Genomic DNA, 15,476 nt, shown 5'->3' with positions numbered 1-15,476 from the left:
CTTTTTGGCCTATCCGGATGGTTTACCCTGACCTTGCCCTTACAATACTTCTGCAAGTGTTGAGAGCCTTATGCACCCTCGAGATAACAACCTGCAGAGCCTATTAACCAAGCTGTAAGCTCGTTCAGGATTGGATAGCGTAGATTCCGACGCTTTTGCACATTCAACCAAGAGTAACCATTTCCCTGAGGCGAGTGATATCTCTTTACTTCCCGTGATACATCTTTGATGCCCTTTGGATACGGCAAAGGGGATTGATATTTAAATGGACTTCCATCATGCTATGCAAATCCAAGAACCTTTGGCTAGGAATCATTCATCAGCGGGGATAAGCATCTTCATCAGATGACGACGAAAGATGTCTCCGCCTATTTGTTACCAGAGTGTGTGTTGTGAGCCATGCGGCATAATAATATTGTTCGACTAAATCCCCTGCTCCCCACCCCGCCATCGAGCGCCAACATAATTTACGCGTTGCAGTGGAATACCTGACTGCAAAATTCAGGGCTGGCAGGGATGTTATATACTCCATAAATACAGACATAAATAGCTGAAAATCTCAAAAAGATCACATGCCAGGCTGAAGCCCATTCCATGACATTAGTCTCAAGCAGCCCGGTGCATTCAGGAGATCCATATCACCAGATTGGCTCCATGAGCCACCGCCTTCCTGGCATATAGGACTCGTAGGCAAGTTACCGCTATAATTAAAATTGTAATCGTGAAATCGAAAAGCCGTAATACTCCCCAAAATGAGAAAAATGTAAAAAACATATAACCACTATGCAGTATGAGGCCGACATGCCCAGCCGATTGATAGATCAGGGCCAGTTCCATCTGAATCTGCTCCAGTGGCGAAGTAAGGGTCAGCTGGCGTGTTGGGCAAAAGGAAATGGTTCCAGGCTCCAAGGTGCGCTCCTCAATCACCGCCAGCGCCTCCTATCCTCCACTGATGTATTGTGGGCGCAACTCATCAAAACGGGGTTGGTGTGGACCAAATAAATTTCCTGGGTCCACCCACCACACGAGGAGGTGCTGGGTTCTTCACGGGTGCCCTACCGCTCTTTTGAAAATATGGGGCTTGACGAGCTGGGATTATTTTATGTCAAAGTTTGCCCTTGAAGTTAGAAAACAGATGGCTGGGAATACTCTCAAAATTCACCTTCCTTTTCGTGATAGTTATGCAAGTGTATACAAATCATACATAAAGCACTGTTTCTAAAACTAAATGTTAAATTTCTCCAGTCTGATGTGTGTTCAAAGAATTCCGCCGTGGTTCTCGACGGAGAGGATGAAAAGATCAATACATGCAAGGGTTGGGACAAAGCAAGTTAAGAAAGCTGAAACTATCAGTGCCGAATTATGATGAGCTGCTATGGAGGGGAGTAATGTCAACTCGGAGACCGTGTCCCGTGTGAGTACTGGTGAACACCTTGCTTTTCCTGAATGGCAAACATTTTGGACTCTCCGAAGTGGCTACAGAAAGCTAAAAGCAAATAAAACAAAACTGGTAAATATCCTCTTTGAAGATGAGTCCTGAAGTACACGAGTACCTGTGTTACCGGGAAGATTACTCTTAAAACTGTGCAAGAGGCCCAGCCACACAGAAGAGTTAATTTCAAAGTGATCGAACATCACAATAAGTAGTAATCCTGCCCGATGCCATGTTCAATTCTGTTTTTGGGCAGCGCACTTTATCACTCAAGTCCTCCGTGACGGCGAATGATGACGCCTTTGTATCTTCAAGCTCTTCAGTTCCGACAGATAAGTGCTGCGGTGTTTCGTGAGCTGAAGAAACTTCGGGTTCTTTTAATGTGACAAAATGGCAGAGATGCATTCCTATCCAAAACATTCATCAAGATATTATGTTTGGCGTAAATATTTTGATCAACGTGAAATGAAAACCTATTTCACATCCAAACCAGACCCCTCGTTTGGGCAAAACTAGTGCGTATACACTTCTATCCCATACATGAAGTCATAATTTGTGTAGAAGCTCTTGTCTTCACATGGAGACAAAATTGTCAAATTGGTACAACCGTCTGATTTTAAAAAGCACTTTCTAAGTCGAATAAATAGCAGATTTCGGTTTGTTGTGAAATAAATAAAAAATAAAGTTCCAAAATGATAATGATTAAAAACATGCAATACACCGAAATGTTCAGTATTATCGCTTGGCCAGAGTCTATAATCATAAATTCTCCCATGTTCCAGGTACAGCAGACAACCACTGGGTCAGCAACACAACATCGCCGCAGAAGATTGCCACGTCCCTGAAAATGTGTCAGAAGGTTGGCTGGTAAAGCGCCACAAGACGAAATCACTTCAATTTAGGGCTACCACGCAAACCTCGCATCATACCCGGTGTGGCCAGCTTCAGCCAACCATTGATAATGGAACGAACGTGGATGCAGGTTTTCCGCAGTGGCCGGCCTTCTACTTTTCGCGAAGACAATCATTGGCGGAAGCGTTCAGTTTCGTTGCTCAAACTAAAGTCGGGGAACAAAGCTGGCACCAAATACATATGTTGCTATTAAGTACTTCATCACTGATCCCAATTTTCATCATCAAACAGATGTGCGCAGTTAAGCACCAGAACCAGTGAGGGACCAGAAAGCCGCAGCCACCGTTCATACTGCAACTTCGAGTATCTGGGAGTGATTGAGAGTCAACGGAGACCGTATCCAAGCCAGACCAGGAACACGCGCTGATGACCAAATTCCCTTTGCAGCCTCTAGCTCCAGCGTCACGCTGTCTGCGCAGCACAAACCATTCACCAGATTCGCATCGAAAACTGCGTTGTAAATTTCACAAATGCAGTCAAATCTAAACATCTTTGTTCATGTCGTAAGCATGGCCATCGACAGCTCTGATGATGGCATGTTTTTGACTCATAGTCGTAACATACGGAACGCAATCTTTGGATAAGTGCGTTCCGTATTTTGTTCACTGGATAAAGTTATTGTTGGTGACGATTTGCGGATGTGCAATCACCAGTCAGATGACGAGTTAATTCGCATCCCCAAAGCGCTTTGAGCGATGCATGCGCATGGGATATTATAATATAATTCTGGTATAGTTCGCTTGAGAAGCATCAGCGCCTGAAACTAAACAAGATGGAGGGAAAACGTCACAGCGGGAAGTCGCTTTCACGAGCCCATTCCTAAAAGTTACATATTAAATGATCTTCAAAACCAAAGTACATGCCTATTCTTTGATGTTAATCCTTCATAATTTAAGATAATTCTAGAATTCCTCTTTGAAAATCCTTTGAAAATGCAGAAATTTGACATGTGAACTCTTGATTTGCCTTTGTACGCTTTCGAGCCTGAAATGGAACTCAGCATTTATAAAGCGACTTTGCAGTAATTCATTATAAAGTTAAATCTAATTCGTCTCTTTCCTCAGAAAGCTCAGATATGTTACAAACGACCTTTGACTCTTTAATCTGCCTTTATAATTCCTTTTCGTCATGCTGTGCTTAAAATGTGCGATTGTTCTCAGTGTACTGTCTGTCGTCATTCCTGAATACTTTTAGCATTTAAAGCGCTGCGCTTCAGTATGTAGGAATTTGCGATATCATATATTCTTCATGTATATAACATTTTAATTTCTTTTTTACCCCTTAGGCTTTACCGACAAGACGCATCAAAACGAAATGGGCTACCAATTTATTCAGAGAATGGCAAAGCAATAGAAACAAACCGTTTTAATAATAATTTCCAGGAACCTAAGCTTTCACTTTGTCCACCGACAGTTTCCGTAAATATCTGAACGACTCGAAACAGGAAATAGCTCTCATTGGTCAATTGGCCACTTTCAAATTTCCCGCACATCGCAGACACGTGGAAATTGACCACTGGAGAGCCGTTTTCATTCCTCGAGTCATTCAGAGATTTTAGGGAAACACTCGATGCTTTACCGAAGAGAGAGACGAAACGCCGTTCTCAAAAGCAGAGGGTAGTGCTAGTGCGAGAGGGTCAGTTTTCAAATATGTTATGCATTTAGACAAATTGAATACGATGAGCAGAAAAGGTAATAGAATGACCTAAGCTCAACACAATTTGTTTGTAAAAACGTAAGGTTGGATTTCAACCACACACGTTAAAATAGTCGGGCTAAAGGGTTATCGATGAGGCTTCTAGGTCGGGAGTGTCAAAATTCTAGTGTAGCGGGAAGAATTTCTAAAAAAATCTTTGGCTTCTTCTACCGATTTCGTCCATTATTTGAAATATAATAAGTTAATGCAATACTTAAATTGGTAAAAGTCTAGATTCGTAAAAAATATATTATTGTCCAACGTTTTTCTTTGTATCCAAACCCTAGTGGCCTAAATCATCGGAAATGTAAAGCAAAATCTGAGGGCCTATAATGCTGATAAGCTTCCCAAAGCAGTGTTTGGTTTCTCTTTGAACAATATTTCAACCCATTTACATTGCTACATGTGTGTCGCTCAACTGAATGTAATTATTTGAAAAAATCAAAATAAAACGTTTAAACCCTAAAGTTGTGCTTGTTTTATTTTGGTAATGAGTAATATTTTACCCGTAAAGTACCCGCGGAGTTTTCGAGGGAAAATCTCCAAATACCGGTGCTGTAATGGACAGGATTTTGCAAATGTGACCGAGGCCGAGCAAGTGTGCATTTTAAATAAATCTGATGTTGTCTGGTACACGGATTGCACCGTATGTGCGACCCAGCTCGGCTCCCTCTCGGTTCCTGTGCTTCATGATGTAGGTCAGAGCAAAATTCGAGCAAATTGCAGTACATCCATGCGACGGGGTCTGAACAGGAAGCACTCAGACGATACAACTGCTAGTGAAGTAAAACTAGAGGACTCACTCACACCACTCACTCACCTACCACTCACTACTCACTCACTCACTCAGTTGAGTAGAGGAGGAATCACGGTACACAGTCCACCACCACTTTCCCCTTCTGATTTGGAGGGCCATCTGTACTTTGTGGATATTTTTATCCATCCCATCGCAAACAGTGCGTACCGGATCAGGACTGTCAAGAGGGGACATTTCTGAAGCCTGCCGGACTCCGGATGGAAAATTCGGTTACTTGTAAACCCTTCTCTATCAGGGTGTATCTGGTATCGGTAAATTTACTGATCAAAATATATTTTATTCTACAAAATGTGAAAGCGATTGGGGACAAGTTATCCAACTTAAAATACCCGCCCCTCTAATATGCAACATGCATACATTTTCAAATATAAGCATCATAGGATGCACAACTTATGTGACCGAATCAAAACGTTTTCGATTGATGAATACAGCTTTGGTACACATTTCCGAAACGTATTCATTCGGTTCAATAGCCAAGACTAGACTTCTAAGCAAATTTAACATTAATATCTCTTTGATCGCTGTACAGTTTCATTATCTCTAATAGGAAGCGATGCTACATTTTCACAAGCGGGATCTAAAATTGTTCGTCGTATAAAAATGCATTATATGAATATATTTGATTTAAGACGTTCAACATTAGGCCAGCCTTTCAACGATCGCTTGTCCCGCTTTCGTCATCGAGATATCTCCTCAAATTCAATCTACGAATTTCACAGTACATGGAAACATCCAATACAGGTAGTAGGTGTAGTATGTCAGCCTTTAATTCCGGCACGCTTCACATCTCCAATGGTCTTGAAACATCGCCTCGTCTTACCGACCGCCGACGGTAAAACATACGATTACTAATACATAAACCTCAGCGTAAATACTTAAATACTATATAAATTTGCCATTCTTTGCATATAAAACGTTATAATACTTCTTCTCTTACTTTGATACTTGAAACTCCTCATGTTCTCAAATGGTAGCTGAGTAAAACAGAGTGACTCCACCTGCCCTGGACGTGAAATACAAACAGCTGCAAACAGTTCCTTACCGAGACTCCATGTACAAGTAAAGCATTATGAAACTCTATTCTCAACCGGATGGAGAAACAATAAATCACACTTGCCACATTACAGTGTGTAGTATGTTAGAAATGGATATATTCTTAAACAGTTTGTGCTGATACAAAAGGTGTGTAGATCTATTCATCGAACTCGTATCATTATGCCGCTCCAAGTTAATTACTTTAATCTGAGTAATTGAGCACGCAAGAACACAAAAACTGACACTCCGCATCAACAGGCCAAAATATTTCGATGATTTTAGGAGTTACAGTCTATAATAACTGATTACTGGCCACATGTAAAACATTGCTATTACATTGATGACCGATAAGGGATTTTAAACGGAAAATGAACTTTGGTAATCTAAAGTGTTTTAATTTATTGGATCACCGTGGATAAACAATTAAAACCAATTTTGTAATAACCCAGCAAACAATTTCATTTTTAAAGAGCCTGCGTACATTGAAATGTGTATGTAAGGAAATCTTGCATTTCGCTAATAAACGTCCAACTTCCTAAAAGGAAAAGAACAGCCGAAAATATACCTACATAGTGCTGGCTAAAACACTGCTGTCCAGGATTCGGGTATATCCAAAACCGTTGGATCCAGGCAAAAATAGGAGAAAAAAATGCGGTCCGTGATGGGCGAAGTTCGACCGCAGTCTGTCGTGCTGTAAATACCTATTGAAGATGATACGCCTACCTTGACACTGAACCTACCCAAGAATCGTTGATCCACCGTAGTAGTGAACAAATGAAGAATGTTCCGTTGGGGTTTCCTTTGCTACACTTTAGCATTGACTGGTTTCGGTATTGCATACATCTCAAATCTTTAAGTTCCGGGTCCAGCGATAGGTGGTGAGATAGCATATACTGGTTAACTGGATCGATTACATGTTCCACAGATATTTTCAAATTCTATCCAGCTGACAGGTAGAGGCAGTATATACCATTAAATTGACGGCATGTTCGACCTTTGACAAGTAAAGCTATGGCTGTGCGGGGAATGTGGACGGCAACCGACTCAAGATTCTTAACATCAAATGCTTCAACAGTTGAGCCATGGTAAAAGGTATCAGATGGTATGACATACAAAGAGAAAATGATCAAGATAACCCATGACGATTTGAACATCACCGCAATGTGATGGTAGTGCTCTGCAATTTTGCTTTCGTAACAGGCGGCCAAAGTTGGTTCTCCTCTTTCTCAACCTTTCAAACATCAGAACACGCGTAAGTCGCTAGGTAAAGTTATAATCCAGTTACCGCCGCATATATCATAATTTCTTAAGTCATTAGCGTGAATTGAAAAGTTCCATTTTCTTAATCGTTCACAGATGACATGTCATGCTTACAATGATTAAAGCTAGCCTTTTCTGTAAATGTGTACTTTCAGTTTTTGTTTAAAGTACGCTGTATTTGCCTATTTTACTATATGCAGAACTGTAAGCTTAAACAAACAAAACAAACATTATTTGAGGAAGGCTGAGATCTAGTATTCAACAGTTTCAACGAACTGGCAAGGGCTGCCAATGTATCCTTTGGTTAAATAAATGTGTCTTAACCGTGATAACTGTCTTTAACATGTATCGATTTTGCGATATTAAAATGTCCTGATGGTGAAATGAGGCAACTGTAAGTTTGTTTCGACTTCAATTGATTCCGTTAGTCGCCTCTACGACAAGCATGGTTTACTGAAGATCAAATTCCCAACTCCGAGTTGTAATTTGAAGCTGATACTCGACAGACATGTTGCAAACTGTTTCGCGATTTCGTGTAATGCTCTCATGACGGTCGGAATAGAGGTTACATAATTTATACGGCCAGCTTGCCCGTTGTTCGGCGGTCAGTGCTATCGGTTGTAATTGTTATCTTTTAACAAAATATGACTTCAGCAATATTAACAGAAGAGAATGAAAACATAAGCTTTGTGTAATGGGTATCGTACATACTCACTTCGTTGTTTTCAGACTTTACGTCGTCAGTAATGTCGGCCAATTCAGTTTATATTCCAAAGTGTATGTTCACGTCTTCTTCTTCCATCACATCTCACCAATCCGCGCGGAGCCTGGTTGAGGATAGTTAATACGCAATAGAGTGATTTTAGCAGTCTGAATCCCGGATAAGCTGTACTTGGTAAGGTTCGTGCATCTCCGGTCGCAATATCCTGCTGGACTCTGCCCAACTGGCGATAACCAAATCAAAAGTTTAATGCGACTTCTGGCGTCAGTCGATATGAAATGTGATGGAATTAACGTTCGTAAATACGTGCTGTTTTAACGAATTTCCGACAATGTGAATCACGTGGTGCATAACTGTCAGCGTTTATCATCATGTATGTAAGTTACCAGCAAAACCTCTAGCAAAGGCACTTCTATCGAACCCTCAATTTAGCTTACAATCTGTATATACTCGACCCCGGTTGAATAGTTCTGTTCATTCAATCCAAATGCAAAACAACATCACCAAAAACTGTGGTTATCTTCAGAGCAATAAACATAGCAGAAAAGTTTACTCATTGTAAGTGCTAATAACTATCATGCAAGTGCCTGCAACTTAAAAAAGTGCCGCCATTTTCAAGATTCTGGTAGACAATCCTCACGAAATCACATGGGCAATGTAATCGGGAATAACCGAGCATAGTATCAGTGTCAAATCGTCTCGCGTTACTCCGCAACCCCGCAATAACAACAACCCGACTCTCCCATTGACTGGTGTCGTATCAGCCGCTAATGACGCGACGTTGAGGTATTGCGTTCCATTCTTAATGGAGGGCTTAATTTCTAAAGCTTTTGTAGGGGAGGATCTCTGGTGCATTCCGGCGACCCATAATGTCCCAAAAGTCAAGCTGTATGGTGTTATGATCCTGGTGGGCCATGGTAGAGTTGGGTTACCGCCTTCAAGACGTAAGCATGAAAATCACTAAATGATAGGGCCTTCCAGTAATGCTGCCGCCCGGCGAATAGCTTTGAAGTTCAGAAGATGTCATCACCGAAATGAGGTAGCAACCTGTGTCCAGGGATGTCAGTAATGCGCAATAAATCATCTCAGATTTAATCACATGTTCATTGCTTACAGCCATGCGCACCATGCCATCTATAGAGTACTTACATCGGTTCTTGATGCACAGCTCAAGGAGGTATATAACCTTACATTTCTTCAGGGTTATTAAAGCTCATGGTTTATAAATTTCCAGGTAATTAGCAGTGTGAGAACGTCTGTACCTTTGTTTTTACAAGTTTTGTAAATAAATGGAGACTCTAGTATGTTCTTTATATCGGCGCATCGCCAACTTGAATCTGCCTGCAAAAGAAGCTGACTACATGAATAGAAACGCCAGCCTTACAATGGAGGACTTTTCATGAAAGTGTGAATATGATCGTGATACCGCAATTGTCGAGTTGAACAATACCTTTTTCATTACATTTATGTCTGCTAATTGTGCAGGTTATCATGTGAAAGTGTGGAACATCTGTTAAACTAAGTTCGGCCCATCTACAGTCGGCGGGGAGGAGATAGGAAACGTAAAAGAAGCTGGATTTTACTTCGAGAGAGATTAGCAGAAATGACCATCGCGGGTTTTTTTCTAAGTCTAATACGACTTATTCAGAACAGACCATGTCTTCCGGCGCAAATTAGTGTGCGATGGTACTGGTATTAAAGGACAGTTTTGAAAAATGATCATTTTGTCGCAGACGGTGGCTTTGTTTCCGGGCCAGGGGTAATGAGATATATTAGCTGGCATAAGATAATCGCATTGGACATATTCAACATACACATGAAAAATGAATAAAATATCTTTGTGATGACCCCCTTGCGCCTGTGGGTAAAGCATCGCATTCCATGCCATGTGAGTCGACGGTCCGCCGTCATACCTACGAGCGCCGCACCCACTTCGTAAGCATCCAGGTCTGATCTATTGTTTCTGTAGCAGCTGTTCGTGCTATTTCGGAAGTTTTGATGACTTTATGAGATAAATACGCTTTCTTGGATATCCGATTATGCATCTAACTGAAACGCCCAGTTTGGCTGATGTGGGTTATTTCGACATATGCTATTTAAGCATAAATTCACAGGATTCAGCCGAAAGCTACAATGTGCGGTACTGTTTGAAAAGTATTCAAGCAAAGAGAGACATTGAATTATCCGACGCTCTGTATAAATCCGTGCTGCCGCAAGTAAAGTGCGTTCCCCCTTTGTCCCAGTGAGTGTCGGATTATACTGAGTCCACTGTATCTAAAACCAGAATACGTTTACGAAAGTGATTGATTTGAAAGCCTTTATATTACGGGAATATTCAGCATTGACCTTTATGAGCTTTAGATGCTTGATTGGCATTTTGTGGTGGTCAGGATATACATTAATGCTATCAAATGATTCTTAGATCCTGTTAACGAAATTGAGATAGAAAGCCAAGTTTATCGATAGCGATTTTCAACATACCTCGTCTTTTATTCTTGAGTACAACGTTCCCAGAGGGCTTGTTCTGGCCCCATCATCAGGTAAAACTGAACAGTGAACAGTATAAACGTTGTACTCAAGAATAAAAAGAAGATGCAAACCCAGAAAAATCGCTATGTTCACCTTTTATGAGTTTAGTTAATATCAAATGTCCCTGGATACATTAAAGGGTTTAGTTTAACTACAGGTTATGTCACATTTGATGCTACTGACAACAGGTCAGTAAAGTACTTAGTGGACATTGTGACTCCTCATTTGGAAATTATCATTTATTCCAAGGGTCCCTGGATTTACTCTTAGCGTGGGTAATCTCTTTGATATTTCATAGTTTGTACATATTCATCCGACTTATAGAGATATTGGGCCTGCTGCCTTTTAAATAATTTAACTGCTTTATTGCGTTGTAAATATTGTGTACAGTTCATGGTAACTAGTTGTGTTACGCAAGCAAGTTAACGTACAGTACAATGCAGTATAGGTAAAAGTTATTTCTGTCAAGGATGCCCCTGATAACAGCTCCATTTCTACTGCCAAGACAATTCAACGGGCCTGCCAGTACATTCAACATCAATTCAGATATAACCAAATTCAATTTCCTTTTAGTGATAGACCTCTCTCCTGCCTCGTCATATATTCAGTGAACAATGGCAATGTGCTGCCTGGCAGCCTGTACAGCGCCAGTTTGTTGGTTGCCAAGTCTTTTAACATTGCGTGTATAGCTCAATATTTGACGCTGCGAAGCTGAGGCAGCTCCTGCTAAGGCTGTTCCTCAACTATTAATACTGCACTCTGATTGTAAACTTACACCAAAGAATATATCAATAGAGTCAATGCAAGCGAAGCGGAACACCTGCAGAGGGTACATTAGATGTGAAATCGAATCTCCTCCCCAAAATATAACACCTGATAAATGGGCTAATCATCTATGAGGCGACCTTTGAAATGACGCTTGTCTCAAAATAAAACTAGGTACATGTAAAGGAAACCGGGTTCTTGTATAAATAACTCTTGTCAATTGTATATATAATTACCATGCAGCTATTCTCCTTTGTTTCAACTCTTTTATCAATTCGCTTGATAACGGTATTAGGTAATTCTTACACCGAAATGTCGGACCTAGCTTTTGGCAATACAGCTGTTGCCTATCCATAGAAAGTGGTTTTCCTTCTTCTTGCATAAACTTTTAAATGCCTCTCAAAGAAGCGTACTAACTGCTCCGAGCATTACTTCCGAATAATTGATCTCAGATGCGTCATTTTCCCATTTAAATTTTGAGATTAATTTCGTTTCCTTCCTTTGCAGATTTTCCTTCTCGAGAAATCGATTTCAAGTCGGTTAACGTATGTCAAGTTGATTGTTTGTGCACCCGAACATCGGATATCCAAAAGTGTATTAACGTAGGTCACCCTTTAAAACCGACACAGGTGTTTGGTTGCATGCAAAGTAGCATGGAATAGGTTATAGCTTTATTCCGGCCATACACAAAACATCGAAATAAGAATTCAAAGTGCTTGACGTTTTCTTACATTGTCCTGTTGCTCGTATCATCCCGTCCACATCTACACAATACCGATGAGCGCAGTGACGAGTAGATGATGGCAAGTCCCTGAACTCGCCGATAGCTCGGGCCGAAACACGATCATCTTTGGCCGATGTCTTGACCTTCTGTAGGAGGAGATTCTTCCGGTCCAACAGATAGCCAATCGCGCTCGACTGTCATCGATATCAGAGGGTCCATGCATGCGCAAACACAGCGGTGCTCGCTTGACATACTTTTGGACCTGGGATAAATCTGAAATCGGCAGACATAAAACACATCCTATTATTTTAACCGTTGCATCTATGTATCCCCTTCGCCCAACAGGTTCTTTGATGTTTGAATGTTTAACGCCGCACTCAGAAATATACCTGCTATATGGCAGCATCTGTAAATAATCGAGTCTGGATTACGTAGACAATCCAGTGACTGACATCGATCGACGCAATTTGATACGATGACATGTGTGTTAACCAAGTCAGCGGAGCTCTGTACTCTCGTTTCACAAAGAGATCTTAGTGCTACGACTGTCGTAACTATATGTTAAAGTATAGGAGATAATGATAGTCGTACGGCTATGATCGCTTTGTGAAACGCGGCCCTGACCAAATTATCCCATTAGTCGCCTCTATGACAAGCATGGGTTGCTAAAGCCGATCTTCACGGGTCCTTTTCGCCCTCAGGAACTCTTTCGAACTGCCAGGAAATGATGTCAGTGGAAGTCAATAAGTTTTAATCTGTTTCTGACTGAACTTCTTTGAACTAAAGTGAGGATTTATTTGCTTTGATAGAACTCTGATGAAGTCTCCTCTGCCTTCTTAGACTTTTCTGGTGAACATTATGTCTGCCGTATCCGTTGCTGCAAAGGAGAGCCTATCATATGAAGATTATCAGTAGTTGAAGATGAGCAATCAATGTTTTTCCTGACAGAATATTAAAAATCTACTTGAAGCTATTGCTAATAGCATTGATTAATACATTGATTGAAACTGAAATGTGACAACTGAGTTTTCACATGACAAAAGTTGAGTCACCTATCAATACTTTCTGCTTCAAAATGTATTGTCGATTTGGATTGTTAGACAACGTCCTTGAAAATAACATCAACTGGCTGTTGTTAAGATAATGGATTTTACCAGTATTTGACACCACGCTAGATGGATCCAGATCCAGGTTGAAACCCGTGTGTGCTTTGACTCCGGCTCCAGAGGATCGCTGACAATAGTCGGTGTAGGTCTTGTGGCCTCAGATGATGCCATATCAACAACATCAAGCAACGTGGTGATTTGTGACGATCTCAGACATGGTCATCGTTAATGTTTCCGAGGGTGTAACAACGTTTGACGCAGAAGCTGCTTTGGTCGTTGTGAAAGTCAGAGATTCGACGTCAAATAAGCATTACTCCAATACAAATTGAGTGTGATGTACCGCCTCTGGAAAACCCCAGACGAGGTTGAAGAATACAGGCTGATAGGAGCGGGGAAGCTTTATTTGATGTCATTGTGGGATGTCAGATGATTCGATAGATTCGGTCTCAATGACGGATGTCTTCACCGGCTGAACTGGAAATCATTGAAATAAAGGACTGAGTACATGCGACTTGTGGATGTAGAATGATTCGAAGAAGCTTCAGTCTCTATGACGGATGTCTCAGGAGAATTCACTGAACTGGACGTCAACGAGTTCGTCTCAGGAAAGCCATTTGTATAAGTGTAAATGCACTTCGAGCACAGGATCACCGTTACTAAAACTTCCATAATGAAGAACGTATGTATTCCTGATTTGAGTCGTCGGTTAAAATATCCAGTTGAATATCCATAGTTGTGGGTGATGCTGAGATCGGTTCTGATCGTCGTAATAGATGTCAGTGACGTGTCACAAGACATGTAGTTATTGGTCATTGTCTTTGTTTCTGTTGGAACCGATACGGCAGTCGACAAGTAATCACCTGAAAGTTATTTTATCATGACATTAAAAAAAGGAAACAGATGTATTTATAATTAATCGGTTACAGAAGTTGAAAAGTCCCAGTGCATTTTATTCTGAAATAAATACAAAGATGTGGGATCACGATGTAAGGTTTGACTGTCACTGAAAAACAGGCAATTATTTGGAGTGTTTGAGTAATTACGCTATAGGACGGACGTCTGCGTGACAGTGTGAAGTAGACAATCCAGTGACTGATATCATGAGCAACGATCCACACTGTTTTGTCACGATGACATGATATCAAAATCCAGGTCACTTTAGTCTAGCCAAAAAGATCACTCCAGGTCATCCTCATGACAAACACAAGTTGCTTGAACCGATTCTATACCTAAATCATTCCTATCCCTGCATCATACGGAAGATCTAGACCTTCTCATGTATATGTACCTTGAACACACCGCTTCACGAGAGCTGTTCTACCAGACGATGACGTCATTTCCGGATTGTCGTTTATGTACACCTGCTGCCTAGTGTAGATCCTGCAAGGGTCGCCAGATGCTGTTTCCAGCTGTAGACTACAGCAACACACTGTACACTTCCGGTATAAGTGAGACATGCGCGCTGGCAGTCATCAATACCCACATTAATGGAGGAGGCAGCCGTAGGGAGAACAACGTCCTGACCATCAAATCTTTCAAAGGTACATTCATCTAGTGAACACATAAAACACGTCAATATATAGTTTGCAAAGTGTGACGAGTCATACATTGATCAACATTGTGTCGAAATTAAATCAGGAGTTTAGACACCGCTTTTAGCAATACTGCGAGGAACACCACGGCTGGCGGGCACCAGAAAAGGGCTTCACACATTTATACCCATGTAGGGAATCGACTCAGTATTCGGCTTGACGAACGAATGCTTTAACCACTAGTCTACTCCAAAGACATCAGAATAAATTTTCCTCAGACTCAAGATCCCGCTTCAAAGAGATCATGTACCCATCATATATTAGCATAGACTTACGACCTGCACTACAACAGCTTTTGGAACATGAATCAGTGAAGATGTTTGGAATTTCTACGCGCGGATATTGTGCCCATACACCTATTCATTACGTCTTGTGTTGATGTCTTCCCCACTTAGAATTAGAAACACCTTTAAATAAATCGAGTGCCTTCAGCCATTTCGTTTTTGATATTTATATGTGGTAAGAATTGATCTGGCAACATGAAATATTCTGCATTCCAAAAATGAATGGTCTGTTACAAAATAACATTAATCCAAATGTTCATAGATCCAGATTGCATTTTGATTTGTACCAAACAAATGTGTTACATCAGGTTGCATTGACCAAGACTCAACGTACAATTAGCTGGAACTCGGCACCAGTTAAAGAAGCTTCCTACCTGTAGCCTCTTGACAAACCACGTGACGGTTAGCACTACATGGAAATGTGCGGAACTTGTTAGTTAATCGTATCCGTACGCACTTTTCCTTTCTGGTGCGTTTGGTTCGTTTCGTTATCCCAAGGCACTAGTAGGCTCCAAGTGGCCTCTCACAGTCATGCCACTCCAAGTTGAACACAGTAGGGTCTGTGAGAACATGTTGGTGTAGTCCAGACCATATACCTTCGGTC

This window comes from Haliotis rubra, unplaced genomic scaffold (genome assembly GCF_003918875.1).
Source record: "Haliotis rubra isolate DU_JTF1 unplaced genomic scaffold, ASM391887v1 Scf1022, whole genome shotgun sequence".
Lineage (NCBI taxonomy): Eukaryota > Metazoa > Mollusca > Gastropoda > Lepetellida > Haliotidae > Haliotis > Haliotis rubra.
This window is presented reverse-complemented; position numbering follows the sequence as displayed.